The sequence below is a fragment of the Dioscorea cayenensis genome, chromosome 8 (assembly GCF_009730915.1).
Source record: "Dioscorea cayenensis subsp. rotundata cultivar TDr96_F1 chromosome 8, TDr96_F1_v2_PseudoChromosome.rev07_lg8_w22 25.fasta, whole genome shotgun sequence".
Classification (NCBI taxonomy): domain Eukaryota; kingdom Viridiplantae; phylum Streptophyta; class Magnoliopsida; order Dioscoreales; family Dioscoreaceae; genus Dioscorea; species Dioscorea cayenensis.
The window spans coordinates 10,326,065-10,346,643 of NC_052478.1; the positions used below are offsets into that span (position 1 = coordinate 10,326,065).

A 20,579-nucleotide genomic window follows, 5' to 3' on the forward strand; every position below is an offset into this window, starting at 1 on the left:
AACACAAATACATATGCATAAGTGACAAAATCTGAGAAAAATAATACTCAATGTAAGAAAAGAATACTTTGTATTACTAATACACAAGCACTTATCAAACTCTCCCACACTTAAGCTTTTGCTTGTCCTCAAGCAAAAATAAAACATTAGAGCATATAAGAAGGAAAATGTAAATGCTTGGCCTTAGGATTACCAAAAGCATGCAAGGAAAGCATTCTACAAGTACGGCAAACTTTCAACACCAAATAGGAAAAATAAATGCTCTAGCTAAAAACTTGAATCAAAAAGGACAATAGCCCGATATCATGTAAGTGTGTGTAAACTCACTCAAGTCAACCCAACGTATACTCCTCAAAACTCTAAGTACGAGGGACTTATTTATTTACAAAAAGAAAGAATAGAGATGGTATTAGCTTCACACATCCTCTAAGTTTACCTTTTCCAAAGTGGCCGCTAAGGTGGCTTTCACACTTTTGAGGTGGTAGCTCTTTCTATCGGGGTAGTAGCTTTCACTCATCCCATAAGATAGCCCTTTCTCTCATTAGAGCATAACTAGTATCCGACTTATGTGAGTAGCTTCATACTTCATAGGTGGTAGCTCTTTCCACCCCAAATGCACAAACAAAACAAACATAACTTTTTTTTCAAAGTAATAAAAATACTAAACAAACTAAAAACAGCCTCCTTAAACGTTGAACTTGAGTTACCATAAGGTCAATCGGGCAAAAATTCCTAAAAATTCAAGTAAAACTAAAGCATAAGAACATTCAATGTTAAAAATTCTCCTGAACTTAAGAATAAAATCATTGTAACTAAGGTGAACCGCCATTGGCTACATGAGTATGAACAATGAAGCATAAGTATAGAACATGTGTAATGTGAACTACCCCCACACACACACACACACACACTTAAGATATACATTGCTCTTAATGTACGCATGCAAGCACAATAAAGAAATATAGCAATCAAAAACATATGCGGAGATGGGCAATTGAAACAATACTCCCCTAAACTCCTAATGGTGCATTTGATGGAGCTATATTCATTGTGAGTTGAGTCCCAATGGGTTATGGACCACACACGGCCATGTTAATGTCACATTGATTGTGCCAATGACTATTCCTCAATTTCCAAGACTCACAAGACCATCTACATGTATACAGAAGGGGGTTTAGTGAAGCTCAACAAAAATGAAATAAGATTGAGTCTATAAAGATGTGAACATGAAATACAACTCGACGCAACTAAAAATAAAAGATAAACTCAGAAGAAAAATCCTTTCTGAGTAGAACAGGTCCAAAATAAGATGCAGAAATAAAATACGGAAACATAAAAGCAACTAAAAGTAATGACGCCTCAAGCATTGGTGTCAATTGCTGGCTCTGCTACTACTGCTGGTGATGCTGCTAGTGCCACTGGTGGTGATGGTGCTGCCGGAGGAGTGTGGGGTCTCATCACAAATGCAGATGTCACATCTCGCTCTAAGATCTGCTGTAGGATGTCAAGACATGCCATCACCTCAGTGTAGTTCACAGCCTGTATCGCTCGAACCTCAGCTAAATCCCTCTGTAATACCCCTATACCACTCTCGAGCCTCTTGAAGTGATTATGGGCTTGAGAAGGAGAAACATTTGCACTGGTGGTGCCTCCTGTACTACAGGGGGTGCATCTATCTCCATATACTACGGCTGCGGCTCTTGTGCAGACTGAGACCCCTCTACTCCATCTCCCTCCCTCTCGGCTATCTTCAGTGAGGCATGATCATCAAATAGACTATGTCTCTGTATTCGTGGATCATCCCCATGAGTCTTATCATCTCTAGGCTGAGGATTGTTCGTACAATCGTATTCTTGACCCATCTGATCGAGTCCAATAGACCCATCCAGATAATTAGTCGAGTGATGTACAAGCCTAAGAAGAGGACTTCGACCCTGGCATACTGACCCTGATGCCGTAGGTACTCTGCCAAAATTTGTCCAAGGTGGAGTGGCTCACTTTGTACCATAGAATAGAGGTAGAGTAACTCCTGCCGACTCAAAACTCCCATGCTATCACCATGACTATTCACTAGTCTACTCAGAAAGACGTGGATGTACCTATAGGAAGGTCGGGAGAGGCATGTCACCTTAGACACTTTGGGATCGTACTATCCCTAGCTACATAATGCTCTGTATGCGCGCTGCAGCATCAAACTGCCGGGATAGTCTGTTGACAGCTGCTCATACTCCTTGGTGTCAGTAAACGTGATAAGTGCTTGTGCGATAAGAATACAAAGTGTTCTTTCCCTATGTTGAGCATTACTTTTCTCGGGTTTTAACACTAATATGGGTGTAATTATGTCACTTTCGTGCAGGTAGGGTTGTGAGGCCGATTATGAGAGAAAGACGCCAATGTGGGTCGTAACGCACTAATTTGGAGGAAATCTTGCTAAGGTTCAAATGCGAAGACATAGGTTGGGTTCCAGATGCAGGAATGTGTGCCAACCTCCTCGTACTCGAGTTAGCACAACTATTTGGAGGGGCACAAAGGCAGTCACATTCAAACATTCTGACTTGTGCATATAGATCAAGATCTCCACCAACATGTCCGTTATTAAAGAAGCAAGACGATCCACGATGTAAATGTGTGCCCGTTTGCGTTACCTCAATGAAAGTATAGATTCAGAAGTATTTCAGGCTGGTACGGTAGCTGGGTATTGTACAAAACACTGTAGTAAAAATACTGCAGCAGTACTGTTTACAGCCGGCCGAGAAAACAGGAAAACAGAGAATCCACACGGGCTTGTGGAAATTCCACACACCCATGTGAAAAATTCACAGGGGCGCCCACACGGGCATGTGGATTCTCGATTCCTGCCATTTAAAAGCCGATTTCAGCCCCGATTTCAGTATTCTTTTCTCCATCTTTTCCCCAACTTGAAAGAGGGTGGCAGCTAGGGTTTTGAAAGGTATTGGCTAGGGATTTGGAGAGGTTCTACGGCTCCGACATCGCGTGCCGTTTGGAAGAAGGTTAGTTGGAGAGCTTTCGTCTGCACCAATTCAGCGAGGTGTATCCTAGGCCGGACAAAGGGACCATTACGACGAGTAGAGGACTCTCCACAAGACCATCGCCATGACTAACGAGGGGGTTTTTCTATGGATGCTTTGTTTTTACATTCGATTTCATTGATTGTATCTAGCTCCATGGAGAGCTAAACCCCTAGTGGGTACTTGGGTATTTGTGAACCTTATGATGTATTCGTTTCATTGAATCTCTTTATTATGCTTTCAATTAATTGATGTTTATTGTGAGTTCCAATCTTGGAGACTTGATTGTATGAATACTCCCCTAGAGTGACACTAGGGTTGAGAGTTCTTCTTGGTAACTCTTGTGAGTGAGTGACACACCATGAGAGTTATACAAAGCTAGATTAGAGAGGGTTGAGAGGTGAGTCGAGAGGTAGCGGAGTGACCTCTTTCCCCTCCGGTGTGATCTATCCTACCTCCATGTTCCAAGAGTTCTTTGTGGCCATAGTAGAGTGAATGGCTAAGGGATGACCTTCTGCTGGGGCTTAGTTGCTAGTGCAACGGAGTGAAGCGTTGAAGTGATTTTAGCATCTAGGGCTTAATTGTGGCTAGGTATCTTCCACCTGGACCAAAGGGTTAGGTCTATACATAGGAATAGGGTTTATCACTTGGAATCCCTAAAGCTCATTGCAATTCTATGCGAGTGTGAGGTTGAGAGGTTATTCAATCTCTCCTCTGGGACATGTATAGAGTTAGGCATGGTTGACCTTAGATTTGGGATCATGTAATTAAGGATTTTCACGACTCATTGTTGCATCAATTAGAAAGTATAATAGAGGGTTCTTGCACTTGAAATGATTGTCCTAGGTGGATTAAAATCCGGGTACCCCATCTTTATCGATTTCCTTACCTTCTCCTTTACTTGTGCTCTCTATCTTGCTGCTTTTATTTCCCTTATTTCACATTTTGTCACACTTATCACTATTCATCTTCCACATTAGTTAAGAAACAACTGAAGTGTCTTTATTCCCTACTCTCTATGGATACGATACCCACTCATCTAGGATTATTACTTGGATACCAGTACACTTGTGGTTTACATGAATATATGGACGTGTCAGAACATCTCATCGTACAAGCCTAGTCTGACTGAGAACTGCGTGACTCTCATACTGTGGTACTATCCAAATGCTCTGAACTGTATGGCGTCAATGCTCGAAAAACTATTGTAAGCCTTATCAAACTCAAACGAGGTTAGCACCTCCAGTGTCAACATACAGATCACTGGCTTCCGTATGGACAGTAAAAACCTCCAGCTACCCACTGATAGAAGCTCATCAACCTCATCGGCCATGTCATCCCCTAACTGGATCTCCTGTAACATGTTCAAATTGGGGAAACACAGCTGTCTGAACTTAAGCTTTGACATACGCTCAAATCGAGCCTAATGCTCGAGGATGGCAAACTCCATGTGCTCAGGCTCAAGAGAATCCTCCCTAGGACGCTTGCCTGCTACTTTCTTGGTCTTGTGAAAATTCCACACGCCCGTGTGGATCTACGGGGCGTGAGAGCCGCACGGCTGAAACACAAAATCACTGAAATACAACAAGAATTCATTCTAAAAACATGCACCAACCATATAAACAAGAAATCGAAGCAACATTCACCAGTTTGAGTAAAATAAATCAACATTTGCAAGGAAAAAATAAAAGGGAAACTTACCGATGAAATGACAATCAAAACTTCGAATACGCCTGAAAAACTCACTCAAACCTCTATAAATCGATGGTGAGGGGTCGGGAGAGTAAAGGGATGCATTCTCTGAGTGTTTGGGAGTGAAAAAATGAAGAGGCATGAGTAGGTTTTAAAGAAAAGCCACATCTCTTGGCATTCTGTGCATTCACACGGGCATGTGGAAATTCCACATGGCTGTGTGACTCCATATGGGAACATCGCAGGAGCAGACATATGCCCATGTGTGCTCTCGGGATAGCTCAAGTTACCTTTGAACACATCCACACAGCCATGTGGGAATTCCCCATGCTCGTGTGCCTGATCCATAAGGGCACCTTCACGTCTCTGTGGCCTCTCTGTCCTTCCAAGAAATCGACTAAGTATTCCACACGCCCTTGTGGAATTCCACACAGGCATGTGGATTCTCACAGGGATACTTAAAGGGGCAGACACACGCCCCTGTGTGCTCTCAAGATGGAAGAGAAATCTCTGCAGAGTTTCACATGGGTGTGTGGAAATTACCCACGCCCGTGTGCCATTCACAAGGTCATCCATAGGGGCATTTACATGCCCCTTTGTCTTCTCAGGACGGAGTCTGAGAACTCTGCAGAGATTCACATGCTCGTGTGGAAATTACCCACAGGTGTGTGACCGTCACAAGGCCATTCACATGGGCATTCACACATCCCTATGTCCTCTCGGGATGAGCTCTGAACGGAAACACACGCCCGTGTGAAAATTTCACATGGTCGTGTGTCTTCTACGGATGACTTGGAAAAAATTATAGACTCTGCAGAAAAAATTTCTGCAAATTCTACACACAGAGCCTGCATATACTATGAAAAATTGACCAGAGAACAATGGAAAACATGCTCAAATGACCAAGAAACTTTGCTTACCACAATTAAGCACACTAAAACACCAACAGTCTATGAGAAAAACATAGCAATAACATGTAAAAAATTAAGACACCAACACTAAAGCTTTTTATTTATGCAAGTATTAACTAAAGCGAGAAAAATAGTAAAGACTTGGGTTGCCTCCCAAGAAGCGCTTGTTTAATGTCACTAAGCTTGACATACTTGACCTTACCTCACAGGGGCTCATAAATGAAGGTTGCCCTCTTACCTACCACTTGAAAGCATGATGAACATAATCTTTTCAAGGTAGAGGGAGAGTTATCAAGCTTGTTACCACGCAAGGGTTCGTCACCCTTACTCCATGCATGCACATCCCCATTAGCCTTGGGGCGCTTCTTGTGACGTCTCCTTGCTCACTTCATCTTTTGGACCATCCTCTTCATGATCCCCGGGGTAGGTTGCAACTTGTCTTCTAGACCAAGTGTCAATACTTCTTCATTCTCCATTTCTTGATCTACCAACCCCTCTAATGGGTCTGGACATAACATTTCCTGCACGTATTCATCAATTAGCTCATCAGTAGTGTTGAGAAAATATAAAGTATCATCAAAATGAAGAGAATGTCGCATTGGCTTCAGCAAGGCGGTATGTCAATTTGTCATCACCAACTCTTAGTGTCAACTCCCTATCGTCCATGTCAATGAGAGCCTTCAAAGTGTACAAGAACGGCCTCCCACATATAAATGGAACCTCGGCATCCTCATCAACATCCAACACCACAAAGTCAACAGGAAATTTGTATTTGTCAACTTTCACAAGTACATCTTTGGTGATGCCCCTCAGATGTCTAACTATTCGATCGGCTAATTGAAGCGTCATCTGAGTGGACCTAGGCTCTCCCAAGCCTAGCTTCTGAAAGAAGATGTAAGGCATGACGTTGATGCTAGCCCCTGAGTCTGCCAATGCCTTTTCTTCCCCAAAGTTACCAATGTTGCATGGGCTGATGAAGCTTCCGGGGTCTTTTTTCTTGTTCGGCATGTTCTTTTGCAACACTGCCGAACATGAAGCATCTAAGATCACAAATGCACTCTCCTCCAACTTCCTCTTGTTGGTCAAGAGGTCCTTAAGAAACTTCACATAGCGAGGCATTTGAGATAACGCCTTTACAAATGGAATGTTGATATGCAACTACTTGAAATGACCCAAAAACTTCTTGCATTGCTCATCATTTCGGTCATTCTTTAATCTTGAAGGATAAGGGATTCTTGGCTTGTAAGGTAGGGATACCACCTCCTTCTCTTTGGCTCTATCCTCAACCTAAATGACCTCGAGTGACTCAACATTGGTCTTCTCACTAGGGGCCTACCCTTAACTTCACGACCACTTCTCAAAGTGATCACCTTCACATGTTCTCTTGGGTTTGTCTCCATGTTGCTAAGCAAACTCCCTTGAGATCTTTCCGAAAGTGACTTCGTAATTTGTCCCACTTGGTTCTCCAAGTTTTGCAATGATGTGGTGTGGTTACAAAGTGTGGCTTCAGCTAATTGAAATCTTGTATCCGATGATTGAATGAACTTGGTCAAAGCCTTCTCTAAGTCGGTCATCTGGTTCTCCAACCCTGAAACTCGATTCTCCATGTTCGAGGCTTGTTGTTGTTGTTGGAAACCTAGTGGTGCCATAGTCTTCTGTTGCCCTTGATTATTCCAAGAAAGGTTTGGGTGGCTCATCCATCCCGAATTCTAGGTATTGCTATATGGATTTCCTTCACTTCTTATTACATTACCTATAAAGTCAACCTATTCCACTAAGGATATACCAGCAATAGAAATCAGGCAATCAAATGGAGCATGTCCTCCCCCACACCCAGTGCAACTCATCACTTCTGCTCCTCTAGGAGAAGTTAGAGTGTCTAAGTTCTTACTCAATGACTTAACCTAGTCCGCCAATGATGTGACTGTATCAATCTCATGAAGTCTGGCTATCTTCTTTTGGTCCCGTGTGTTCCACTGCTAACTGTTCATAGCCATTTCTTCAATGAGATGTTGGGCTTCTTTAGGGGTCTTGCTTCCTAAGGTACCTCCTGCTGCAGCATCAAGTAACTGCTTTATGCTTAGGTTCAACCCGCTATAGAAAGTTTGAATAATCATCCACTTGGGGAACCCATGTTGAGGATATTTCCGCAGGAGCTCCTTGAACCTATCCTGTGTCTCAAAAAGAGACTCAAATTCCATTTGCACAAATGAGGATATTTCATTCCTAAGCTTTACAAATTTTCTGGGAGGAAAATATCAGGCAAGAAAAGCTTCTACCATCTTCTCCTAAGTAGTGATCGGTGCTCAAGGTAATGAATGTAGCCACTGCTTTGCTCTCTCCTTCAAGGGAAATGGGAAAGCCCTCAACTTGATAGCATCATCCGTGACACCATTAATCTTGAACATGTCACACACTTCCAAGAAGTTCTCAATGTGATTGTTTGGATCCTCATCGGCCAAACCATTAAACTGTATTGGTTGCTGTAACATCTGGATAAAGCTTGGCTTGAGCTCAAAACTCTGGTCTATAATCGGTGGTCGTACAATACTAGACTGTGTGCCAAGAACTGCGAGTCTGGCATAATTTGAGAGCATCCTCTGCTGCTCATTCTGTTGTACCATATTATCATACCTTTCACCTTCTATCTCAACTTGATTTGATTATTCTTGCAAAGGTTCTTTTCCCTTTCTGTGAATTCTTCTTCCAATATCCAGATTACCTTCAACCAATGTTAAAGGGTTTCCTCAGGTCATAACCTGGAACTGTAACCAAAGAAAGAAAAATAAATCATAACGATGGAAGAATAAGAAGATGTGAAATAGAACAAGTGATGAATAGCTAAAATGGAAAAGTGCAAAATGCTTCGAAAATGCCTATTCCCAGGCAATGGCGCCAAAAAATTGACACACCCCTTGTGTGTGTACCACAAGCGCATGGGTTATTGAAGTAATAAAATGCCCTGGTGAGTGGGTAGTCATATCCACAGCGAATAGTGCTTGGAAACACAAGAATTGTTATCTAACTATGGTGAAGATGATTCAAGAGTGGTGTGAACAATATCAATGTAGATAGAAATATGGAAAATAAGAAAGAGACGCAAGAAAATAGTAGGAGAGGCAATCGATAGAAGATGGGGCACCCAGATATTGATCACCATAGGACTATTGTTTCAAGTGCAAGACCAATCATTATGTCTACTAACTAATGCTTAATGAGTCATGGAAATCATAAAACACACAATCCCAAACCTAAGGTCAACTATGACTAACCCTACACTATACCCCGATGGAAAGGAATACTCTCAACGCCTCACACTATGTGGGGTTGCATAAAGCTTCGTGAACTTCAAGTGATAAACCCTATTCCCTAGTATCGATCTAACCCTTTGGTCTAGGTGAAAGACCCCTAGTCACAATTAAGCCCCAGATCTAAGAATAACTTCAATGCTTCACTCTATCTCTTGCGTAACTAAGTCCAACGGAGTTTGTCTCCTAGCACTTCACTCTATCATAACCGCAAAGAACTCTTAGGACATGGAGGTAAGATAAATCACATCGGAAGGAAAAGGGGATGTTCCGCTACCTCTCGACTCACCCTCTCGACCCTCTCTAACCTTGCTTTGTCTAACCCTCATTGTGTGTCACTCATCCACAAAGATTAACAAGATAGATTCTCAACCCTAGTGATAAGTGCTTGTGGGATATGAATGCGAAGCGTTCATTCCTTATGTTGAGCATTACTTTTCTCAGGTTTTTACACTAATATGTGTGTTTTTATGTTACTTTCATACAGGTAGGGTTGTGAGGCCAAGTATGAAGGAAAGAAGCCAATGTGGATTACAATGCACCGATTTTGGAGGAAATCTTGCTAAGGTTCAAACGCGAAGACATAGGTCGATGTAAGATGCTAGAGTGTGTGCCAACCTCCTCGTATTCGAGTTTGGCACATCCATTTGGAGGGGCACAAAGGCAGTCACACTCGACCATTCTGACTTATGCACATAGAACAAGAGCTCCACCAACTTGCCTATCATTGAAGAAGCAAGTGATCCACGACGTGAACGTGTGCCCGTTTGCGTTACTCCGATGAAAGTATGGATTCAGGAAGCTATTCAGGATGGATACTATAGCAGAGCACGGTAGCAATACAGTAGCAAGTACTGTAGCAGCACTCTTCACAGCCAGCGGAGAAAACAGAAGTTCAGAGAATCCACACGGGCGTGTGGAAATTATCCACGCCCGTGTGGAAATTCCGCAAGGGCGCGTGAAGCATCCACGCCCGTGTAGTCACCCGATTCCAGCCAAATTTAAAGCCGAATCAGCCCCGATTTTAGTATTATTTTCTCCATCTTTTCCCCAACTTGAGAGAGGGCTTCGCCAAGGTTTTTTTTGGAGAGGTTCTACGGCTATGACATCGTCATTCCTTAGGAAGAAGGTTGGTAGGAGAACTTCCGTCGAGGCGTATCCTATACCGGACTAGGGAATCCTTGGACGACGAGTAGAGGACTTTCCACAAGACCATCGACATAACTATCGAGGGGGTTTCTTTATGGATTCATTGCTTTTACATTCTATTTCTTTGATTGTACTTAGCTCCATGGAAAGCTAAACCCCTAGTGGGTACTTGGGTATTTGTGAACCCTAGGATGTATTCGTTTCTTTGAATCTCTTTATTATGCTTTCAATAAATTGATGTTGATTGTGAGTTCCAACCTTGAATCCTTGTTTGTATGAATATTTCAGCTAGAGTGACACTAGGGTTGAGAGTTACCGTTGGTAACCTTGTGAGTGAGTGACACACCACGAGCGTTAGACACAGCTAGGTTGGAGAGGGTTGAGAGGGTGAGTCAAGAGGTACAGGAGCGTCCCCTTTCCCCTCCGACGTGATAGATTCTACCTCCGTTCCTCGAGTTCTTTGTGGCCATAATAGAGTGAATGGTCTAAGGGATGAACTTCCGCTGGGGCTTAGTTGTGTGTGTAACGGAGTGAAGCGTTGAGGTGATCTTAGTATCTAGGCCTTAATCATGGTTAGGGACCTTCCACCTGGACCAAATGGTTAGGTCTATAATTAGGAAGAGATTTATCACTTGTAATCCCTAGAGCTCATTGTAACTCTATACGAGTGCGAGGTTGAGAGGTTATCTAATCTCTCCTCCGGGACATGTATAGAGTTAGGCATAGTTGACCTTAGATTTGGAACTATGTAATTAAGGATTTCCACGACTCACCATTGCATTGATTAGGAAGCATAATAGAGGGTTCTTGCACTTGAAACAATTATCCTAGGCGGAGCATTATCCAAGTACCTGATAAGTGCTTATGCGATATGAATGCGAAGCATTATTTCCTTATGTTTAGCATTACTTTCCTCAGGTTTTTACACTAATATGTGTGTTTTTATGTTACTTTCGTACATGTAGGGTTGTGAAACCAATTATGAAGGAAAGAAGCCAATGTGGATCACAATGCACCGATTTTGGACGAAATCTTGCTAAAGTTCAAACGCGAAGATATAAGTCGGGTGCGAGATGCTAGAGTGTGTGCCAACCTCCCCGTATTTGAGTTTACACAACCATTTGGAGGGGCACAAGGGCAATCACACCCAAGCATTCTGACTTATGAACATAGAACAAGATCTCCATCATCTTATCCGTCATTGAAGAAGCAAAGCGATCCATCGCATAAACGTGTGCCCGTTTATGTTACCTCGATGAAAAGTGGATTCAGGAGTATTTTTGGCATAGTACCGTACACGCCCGTGGAGTTGCCCGATTCCAAGCCCTATTTAAAGCCGATTCAGCCCCGATTTTGGTATTCTTTTTTCTCCATCTTTTCCCCAACTTGCGAGAGGGCTTCGGATAGGGTTTTGAGGGGTATTGGCCAAGGTTTTGGAGAGGTTCTACGGTTCTGACATCGTGATTCCATTTGGAAGAAGGTTGGTAGGGGAGCTTCGATCGAGGCGTATCCTATACCGGACGAAGGAATCCTTGGAAGACGAGTAGAGAACTTTCCACAAGACCATCGACACGATCATCGAGGGGGTTTCTTTATGGATTCATTGCTTTTACATTCAATTTCTTTGATTGTACTTAGCTCCATGGAGAGCTAAACCCCTAGTGGGTACTTGGGTGATTGTGAACCCTAGGATGTATTCATTTTTTTGAATTTCTTTATTATGCTTTCAATAAATTGATGTTTATTGTGAGTTCCAACCTTGAATACTTGATTGTATGAACATTTCCCCTAGAGTGACAATAGGGTTGAGAGTTCTTGTTGGTAACCTTGTGAGTGAGTGACACACCACGAGCGTTAGACAAAGCTAGGTTGGAGAGGGTTGAGAGGGTGAGTCGAGAGGTACAGGAGCATCCCTTTTCCCCTCCGACGTGATAGATTCTACCTCTGTTCCTCGAGTTCTTTGCGGCCATAATAGAGTGAATGGTCTAAGGGATGAACCTCCGCTGGGGCCTAGTTGCGCGTGCAATGGAGTGAAGCGTTGAGGTGATCTTAGTATCTAGGGCTTAATTGTGGCTAGGGGCCTTCCGCCTGGACCAAAGGGTTAGGTCTAAATCTAGGAAGAGATTTATCACTTGGAATCCCTAGAGCTCATTGCAACTCTATGCGAGTGCGAGGTGTTGAGATTGTTCGATTTCTCCTCTGGGACATGTATAGAGTTAGGCATAGTTGACCTTAGATTTGGGACTATGTATGTAAGGATTTCCATGACTCACCATTGCATTGATTAGGAAGCATAATAGAGTGTTCTTGCACTTGAAGCGATTATCCTAGGTGAAGCATCATCCGAGTACCCCATCTTTATCGATTGCCTTGCCTCCTCCTTACTTTTGCTCTCTTACTTGTTGCTTTTAATTTCTGAGAATTGAATCATTACCACACTTATCATTATTGATACTCCACATAGCTAAGAATCGAATTAAGTGTCTTTACTCCCTACTCCCCGTGGATTCGACCCCGCTCATCCGGGATTATTACTTCGACAAACCCGTGCACTTGCGGGATATAAGCAAGGGGATCTTGTCAAGTTTTTAGCGCCGTTGCCGGGGAGCTAGGCGTTTAGAGATACTTTGCACTTTGTTTTCTTAGCTATTTACCCTTCATTCTATTTCACATCTCTTCTCTATCACCGTTCTAATTTGTTCTAAAAAAAAAAAAAATTATTTCACACTTTCTTATTCTTCCATCATTCTCATTTGTTTTCTTTTGTCATGTCTTACTTTTTCTTGCAAGGATTTTAAATGATGATTGACCTAGTCGTTGCTCTACATTTGCAGGTTGAAGCTCTAAGTGAAAAAGTTGATAGAATTTTTGCTTCACAACAACAGAACATTCCATGTTACAACGCATATCATCCAATTGAAGTGGGCTACCCAAACGTATTATGGGATAATGGTGAACAACATTGGGAGGCACCTCAAGAGGAATGTCAAACGGGTGAGATATTCGGGGAGGATGCACTTCAATTGCAAAGAGTATTAGCTAACTTCATTGAAGCATCCGATGTCTGCGTCCAAAATATGGAGACTACACTAAGATGTCATGAAGCCTCCTATAAAAACCTTGAGCATCAATTAGGAGGGATACTTGACACATTCTCCAAGGAACAACAAGCATTTGAGCAAGCAATTCAAGTTCCTTGTAGAGATGATGCGGTAGTGAACGACAATGAAGAAGTTGGGCAAATTGAGTACATTGGTGTAGAAAATGAAAAGGAAGAAGCTAAATACCATTTTGAGATTTTGGACAGTGTGAATGAAGATTGTACTTGTGAGCGAGAAAATTTACAAGGGGATTTGCTAGTGTCATGTTCCTTTCAAGCTGAAAATACACAAGAAGAAGTAAATCCTAAGGTAATGGAACAAGCACCACTCTTTGGGATTGATCAATTCTTAAATTGCAAGAAAAAAATTTTGGGCTTGGGAGAAGATGTGGGTAGGAGATTGAAACCATCCAATGACCCACCTATGCTAAGCCTGGACAATTCCCAACCCAAATTGTTTCCTTGGAGGCCAAAGGTAAGATGGTTGGACTCTCCAACAAATATTCCAGCCCGGCAATTAGATTTTTGGTTCAAAGGAAGTAGCTATGCAATATCTAGTCGGGAGGAACACACTCTTTTCAAGCTCCCATAAGGTAAGGAAGAGGTACGTCATGCTAAGTGACGTAAAACAAGCGCTTCTTGGGAGGCAACCCAAGCAATTACTGTTTTTCTAGTTTTTAGTTTAGTGTTTGCATGAATAAGAGCTTGAGTGTTGGTGTTTTGATTCTTATATGCCATTGCTATGCTTTTCTTGTGGACCGTTGGTGTTATCTTGTGCTTTCATGTGTTTTGGTGAAGTTTTGGTCGTTTGAGCTATTTCTCATATTTTCCACTGGTAAAACATACATATTAAGGCAGGCTCTGAGTGTGTAAACATGTTAAAAAATTTTCTGCAGAGCCTGCAGAATTTTCTAAGGCATCCAGAGAAAACATACGGGCGTGTGGAATTTCCACACCCTCGTGGATTTACACTGCGAGCTCATCCAGAGAAGGCACAGGGGCGTGCGGCTGCCCCTGTGAACGACCATGCGACTGTCACACGCTCGTGGGTAATTTCCGCACGGGCGTGTGAATTTCTGCAGAGTTGGGCGGTTTATCCCGAGAGCACACAGGGGCGTGGACTCGCCCTTGTGGGCGACCTTGTGAACCACACACGGGCGTGGATAATTTTCGCACGCCCGTACGAATCTCTGCAGAGGATCTCCCCATCCCGAGAAGACACAGGGGCGTGCGTTTACCCCTGTGAGTTGGGCTTGTGAATATCCACGCCCGTGTGGAAGTTTCGCACGGGCGTGGGTCTTAGAGAATTTTCTCGGTTGCATGGAGAGTCCACAGGGGCGTGCGTTTGCCCCTGTGGGTCGGGCACACGGGCGTGGGTAATTTCCACACGCCCGTGTGGATTTACAAATATGCTAGAACCGCAGGTTTTCTTTAAAATCTTTTCGGGTTTCTTCATCTTTTCACCCTCATATGTTTTGAGAACATATCCTTGCTCTCTCCTGACCTCTCACCGTCGTTTTAGAGGGTTGTTAATTGAGTTATCCGGTCGTTTCCTAGTTTTTCATTCTCATTTTGCCGGTAAGCTTCTCTTTCTCTTTTCTTTGCCAATCTTCATTTATTTTGCAGCACCAGCGTCATCTTCACCAGCAACGGAAACAGATGTACTAGCTATTGACACCGACACTTGAGGCATCTTTACCTTCTTTGTTCTTATTTTTCGCATTTTATTTTCTGCATTTTATTTTGGATTTGTATACTCATAAAGGATTTTCCTTCTGAGTTTATTTTCATTTTGTTGTCTCGAGTTGTATTCATTGCTCTATCTTTTGTATACTCGAGTTGTTTTTGTTTTATTGAGCTTCACTGAACCCCCTCGTGTATGCGTGCAGATGGTCTTGTCATCATGGGAATTGAGACTTTGTCATGGGCACGCCCAAGTTGCTTCGGCACTTGCCCGTGTGAGCTTCACAACCCGTCGGAACATTACGCCCAAGGACTTAGCTCCATCAAACGCAACACTAGGAGTCAGGGGAGTATTATTTTGATTGCTTCCCCCACATATATTCTTCATTGATATACATTATGAGTGGGCTTGCATGTGTACATTGAGGACAATGTACAACTTAAGTGTGGGGGGAGTTTCATAGTGCACACATCTTTTCTATTGTTCTTGATTGTTATATGCTCACATAGCCAATGGCGGTTCACCTTAGTTGCAAGCATTGTATTCTTGAGTTTAGGAGAATTTCTAACATTGAATGTTTTCATGCTCTAGTTCTTGCTTGAATTTCTAGGAATTTTTACCCGATTTATACTTGTTACACTACTCACTCTTTAAACTCTATTGGAAACTCAAGTTTGATGTTAAAGGGACTAGTTATAGTTGTTTTTTGTGCAAATTCTGAAAAAAAAAATGGAAAATGCAAAGAAAAAGAAACAAAATAGTTTTATTGTGCTTGTTGGGTGGAAAGAGCTACCACCTATGAAGTATGAAGCTACTCTCATAAGTCGGATACTAGTTATGCCCTAATGAGAGAAAGAGCTATCTCATGGGATGAGTGAAAGTTACCACCCCGGTAGAAAGAGCTACCACCTCGAAAGTGTGAAAGCCACCTTAGCGGCTGCTTGGGAAAGTGCTACCTTAGAGGATGTGTGAAGCTACTACCGTTTTTGAAATATTCGTTGTTTTCTTGTTGTAGATAAATAAGTCCCTTATACTTAGAGCTTTGAGGAGTATACTTTGGGTTGACTTGAGTGAGTTCACACACTTACACGATTTCGGGTTTGTTGTCCTTTTTTATTCAAGTTTTTAGCTAGAGCATTGATTTTTCGTATTTAGTGTTGAAATTTCCCTTTCTTATAGAATGCTTTCTTTGTATGCTTTGGTGAACCTAAGGCCAAGCACTTCCAATATTTCCTTCATCCATGCACATAACATTTTAATTTTTGCTTGAGGACAAGCAAAAACTTAAGTGTGGGGGAGTTTGATAAGTGCTTGTGCGATATGAATGCGAAGTATTATTTCCTTATGTTGAGCATTACTTTCCTCGGGTTTTTACACTAATATGTGTGTTTTTATGTTACTTTCGTTCATGTAGGGTTGTGAAACCAATTATGAAGGAAAGAAGCCAATGTGGATCACAATGCACCGATTTTGGACGAAATCTTGCTAAAGTTCAAACGCGAAGATATAAGTCGGGTACGAGATGCTAGAGTGTGTGCCAACCTCCCCGTATTTGAGTTTACACAACCATTTGGAGGGGCACAAGGGCAGTCACACTCAAGCATTCTGACTTATACACATAGAACAAGATCTCCATCATCTTATCCGTTATTGAAGAAGCAAAGCGATCCACGGCGAAGGAATCCTTGGAAGACGAGTAGAGGACTTTCCACAAGACCATCGACACGACCATCGAGGGGGTTTCTTTATGGATTCATTGCTTTTACATTCAATTTCTTTGATTGTACTTAGCTCCATGGAGAGCTAAACCCCTAGTGGATACTTGGGTGATTGTGAACCCTAGGATGTATTCGTTTCTTTGAATTTATTTATTATGCTTTCAATAAATTGATGTTTATTGTGAGTTCCAACCTTGAATGCTTGATTGTATGAACATTTCCCCTAGAGTGACACTAGGGTTGAGAGTTCTTGTTGGTAACCTTGTGACTGAGTGACACACCACGAGCGTTAGACAAAGCTAGGTTGGAGAGGATTGAGAGGGTTAGTCGAGAGGTACAAGAGCGTCCCCTTTCCCTTCTGACGTGATAGATTCTACCTCCGTTCCTCAAGTTCTTTGTGGACATAATAGAGTGAATGGTCTAAGGGATGAACCTCCGCTGGGGCCTAGTTTCGCGTGCAATGGAGTGAAGCGTTGAGGTGATCTTAGTATCTAGAGCTTAATTGTGGCTAGGGGCCTTCCGCCTGGACCAAAGGGTTAGGTCTAAATCTAGGAAGAGATTTATCACTTGGAATCCCTAGAGCTCATTGCAACTCTATGCGAGTGCTAGGTGTTGAGATTGTTCGATTTCTCCTCCGGGACATGTATAGAGTTAGGCATAGTTGACCTTAGATTTGGGATTATGTATGTAAGGATTTCCACGACTCACCATTACATTGATTAGGAAGCATAATAGAGAGTTCTTGCACTTGAAGCGATTATCCTAGGTGAAGCATCATCCGAGTACCCCATCTTTATCGATTGCCTTGCCTCCTCCTTACTTTTGCTCTCTTACTTGTTGCTTTTAATTTCTGAGAATTGAATCATTACCACACTTATCATTATTGATACTCCACATAGCTAAGAATCGGATTAAGTGTCTTTACTCCCTACTCCCTGTGGATTCGACCCCGCTCATCCGGGATTATTACTTCGACAAACCCGTGTACTTGCGTGATATAAGCAATGGGATCTTGTCAGTACCCCATCTTTATCGATTGCCTTACCCCCTTTCTTTACTTTTGCTCTCTTACTTGTTGTTTTTATTGTTGAGAATTAAATCATTGTCACACTTATCATCATTGATCTTTCACATAGCTAAGAATCAAATTAAGTATTTTTATTCCCTATTCCCTGTGGATTCGATACCCGCTCACCCAGGATTATTACTTCGACAAACCCGTGCACTTGCGGGATATACGCAAGCGGATCTTGTCACCTAGTATCACTCTAAAGAAAAATCAATGCAATAAACATCCAAGGTTGGATTTCAATCAAAACATCAATTAAAGAAACAAAACAAGAGTCAATGAAACAAAATCATTTTAGGGTTTACAAGTCCAAACACCCACTAGGAGTTTAGCTCTCCATGGAGCAAGATACAATCAATAATGAAATCAAAAGTAAAAGCATGATATCCATAGATAAAACCCCCTTGTAGTCTGTATCGATGGTCTTGTGGAGTTGCTTCGTCTTCTCCAAGGGTAAACTGCTACGGTGATTTTACTACAGTAATTTATTATAGTAAACTGCTACATTACTTCTCACAAATGCTCTTGGTTCGACTCTTGTCGTCGAGGCCACATAAATGGGCACACCCTCATGCAGTATATCGCGTCGCATCTTCATTGAAACCACATTGACAAAGGTCTTGCTTGTATTTCACAAGTTGGAACACATGAGTATGGCTGCTTTTGTGCCCCTCCAATTTGTATGTTCGCTCAAGCAAAATGGAGGTTGGCACACATTCATATGTCTTTGAGCACAACTTGTGTCTTCATGTTTGTTTACTCCAAGATTTCATCAACAAATGCATCCACTATCTACTTTTGATTCTTTTCTTCCACAATTGTATCCACAACTCTAAATGCACAAAAGAACATAAATACACATACATAAGCGATAAAATCTGAGAAAAGTAATGCTCAATGTAAGAAAAGAATACTTTGTATTATTAATACACAAGCACTTATCAGGGTTGTGACACTTATGAGGGTGAATGAAAATTTTATGAAAAATTCTTTGAAGCCTACTATGAGGTCTTGACACTCATGGGGGTGGATAAAAATTTTATGAAAACTCTTTTCAAGCCTACCATGAGCTCTTCATATTCATGGGGGTGATAAAAAATTTATGAAAATTTCTTTCAAGCCTACCATAAGGTCTTGACACTCATGGGGGTGAATAAAAAAAATTTATAAAAAAATTCCTTTGAAGCCTACCATGGGGTCTTGATAATCTTGGGGGTGAGTTAATGAAAATTTTCTACTCATTGTGAAGTCTCATGTTTGACACTTACTGGAATAATGCAAATTTTTTTTGAAGTGAGCATTTCAAACCTTTTGTGAGATCCATTGTTCAACGCTCGTAGGGGTGATGGAAACCATTTGAAGTTTTCTTTTCAAACTCACTCTAAGGTCCTATGTTTGACACTCGCAGGTGTGATGAAAATTTTTAAAGTGTTCTCTCTAAAGCCAACTATGAGGTCTCATATTCGACACTGATAGGAGTAATGAAAATTTTGAAGTGATCCCTTCAAACTAATTATGAGGTCTAATGTTCAACACCCACAAGGGTGATGGGAACCATTTAAAGTTTCTCTTCGAACCCACTCTGAGGTCATATGTTCAACAATCGCAGGGGTATTGAAAACTTTCAATTATGTTGGACATTGACAGAGGTTAACTAGGTAAGTCTTTCAATGCCTTAGTCAACGGAAATCCATTTTATAATTACAGCTTGAGATTCATTCTAAAAGAAAGTCAAAATAGTCAAGTTAATAACCTGATCATGTGGGAGGTCACAACTTGATGATATAATGGTCAAGGCTCAAAAGTATGGAAGAGTTAAGACCTAAGCATTTCATATAAATGATAAATGCAACCCTGAGGTCGTAAGACTTCAAAAATTCAAATACCTAAGAAGTTCCAGAAGTTAGAGACTTGAAGATTTCACAAGCATAAAGCGCCGAAGTCTTTAGTAATAAAAAAATGATCAAGTAGGTAACTCATAAATGTAGAGTGCCATAGCTTGAGAGCGATGAGATATGTCAAGATGCAAACATATAAAAAAATCGAAGAAGGTCATAGTCACCAAGCTAAAAGGGTATTCCAATATGCTTTTTGCATAGGAGTCAAAAGCGTCAGCCAAGTGGTGAAAATAAAAAAAAGAGTTTGAAGAACATGATAAAAAAAATATAGTTTTCTTAGTACTTTTGTATTCTTGTTCATGATTATGTACTCGTATGCTCTTTGAAATCAATAAAAAGTTAATTTTATGTTTGTCCAGTCATTTCACATTCACACTTATTTCTCAATCGGAGGTTCCCACAACAAAGTCTGGGGTAATTAACATTAGGGGCTTTCCCCTAATGGATGTCATGAACCTGCAATCATCTGAAATATAAAAATAATTAAAATTTGATATGTGATGTATCATTTTTATCCTGTCAATCCTAATTAAAAACCGGGCAAGAATAAAGGACCCCACATGCCCAAATCAAACACCACCTTCTATTAAATTTTACATCAAAGAAATCAAAACCACTAAACCCAAATTATGAACTCAAATTATCAAACAAGCAAAACTATTTTGACCAATTAACATTTTCCAGTAAATTAAACTCAATGAATACCTTTAAACCTAAGAACAAACACAAAATCTAAGAAATGAAATCGACCAAAAATCATCAAAACTAGTTAAGATCTTACATAATAAATTGAAATAAAATTTAGAATATCCAAGTGCTTACAAACGTGACACGGAGAGCTCAATCTAGAAGCTGGAACAAAAGTGAAGACCAGACTGTCGGCGACACAAGGTGCTCTATGTTAAGTATTCAAACTAGGGTTGAGAAGATACATGAAGGGACATAAATGTAATTATTTGGAAAGATTGAGGATATTTTCGTTCAATGAAATTTAAAAACCTTCGCAACCCCTTATTTGGAG

At 41.4% G+C, this 20,579-nt stretch overlaps 1 non-coding gene across 1 annotated transcript; it reads left to right on the forward strand.

Annotated features, from left to right (window-relative positions):
* The first annotated feature begins 7,759 nt into the window (after positions 1-7,759).
* LOC120268065 lies at positions 7,760-7,866 on the forward strand. Its single transcript, XR_005538735.1, has one exon. It is a non-coding gene; the product is annotated as a small nucleolar RNA R71 (small nucleolar RNA).
* The last annotated feature ends 12,713 nt before the right edge of the window (positions 7,867-20,579 follow it).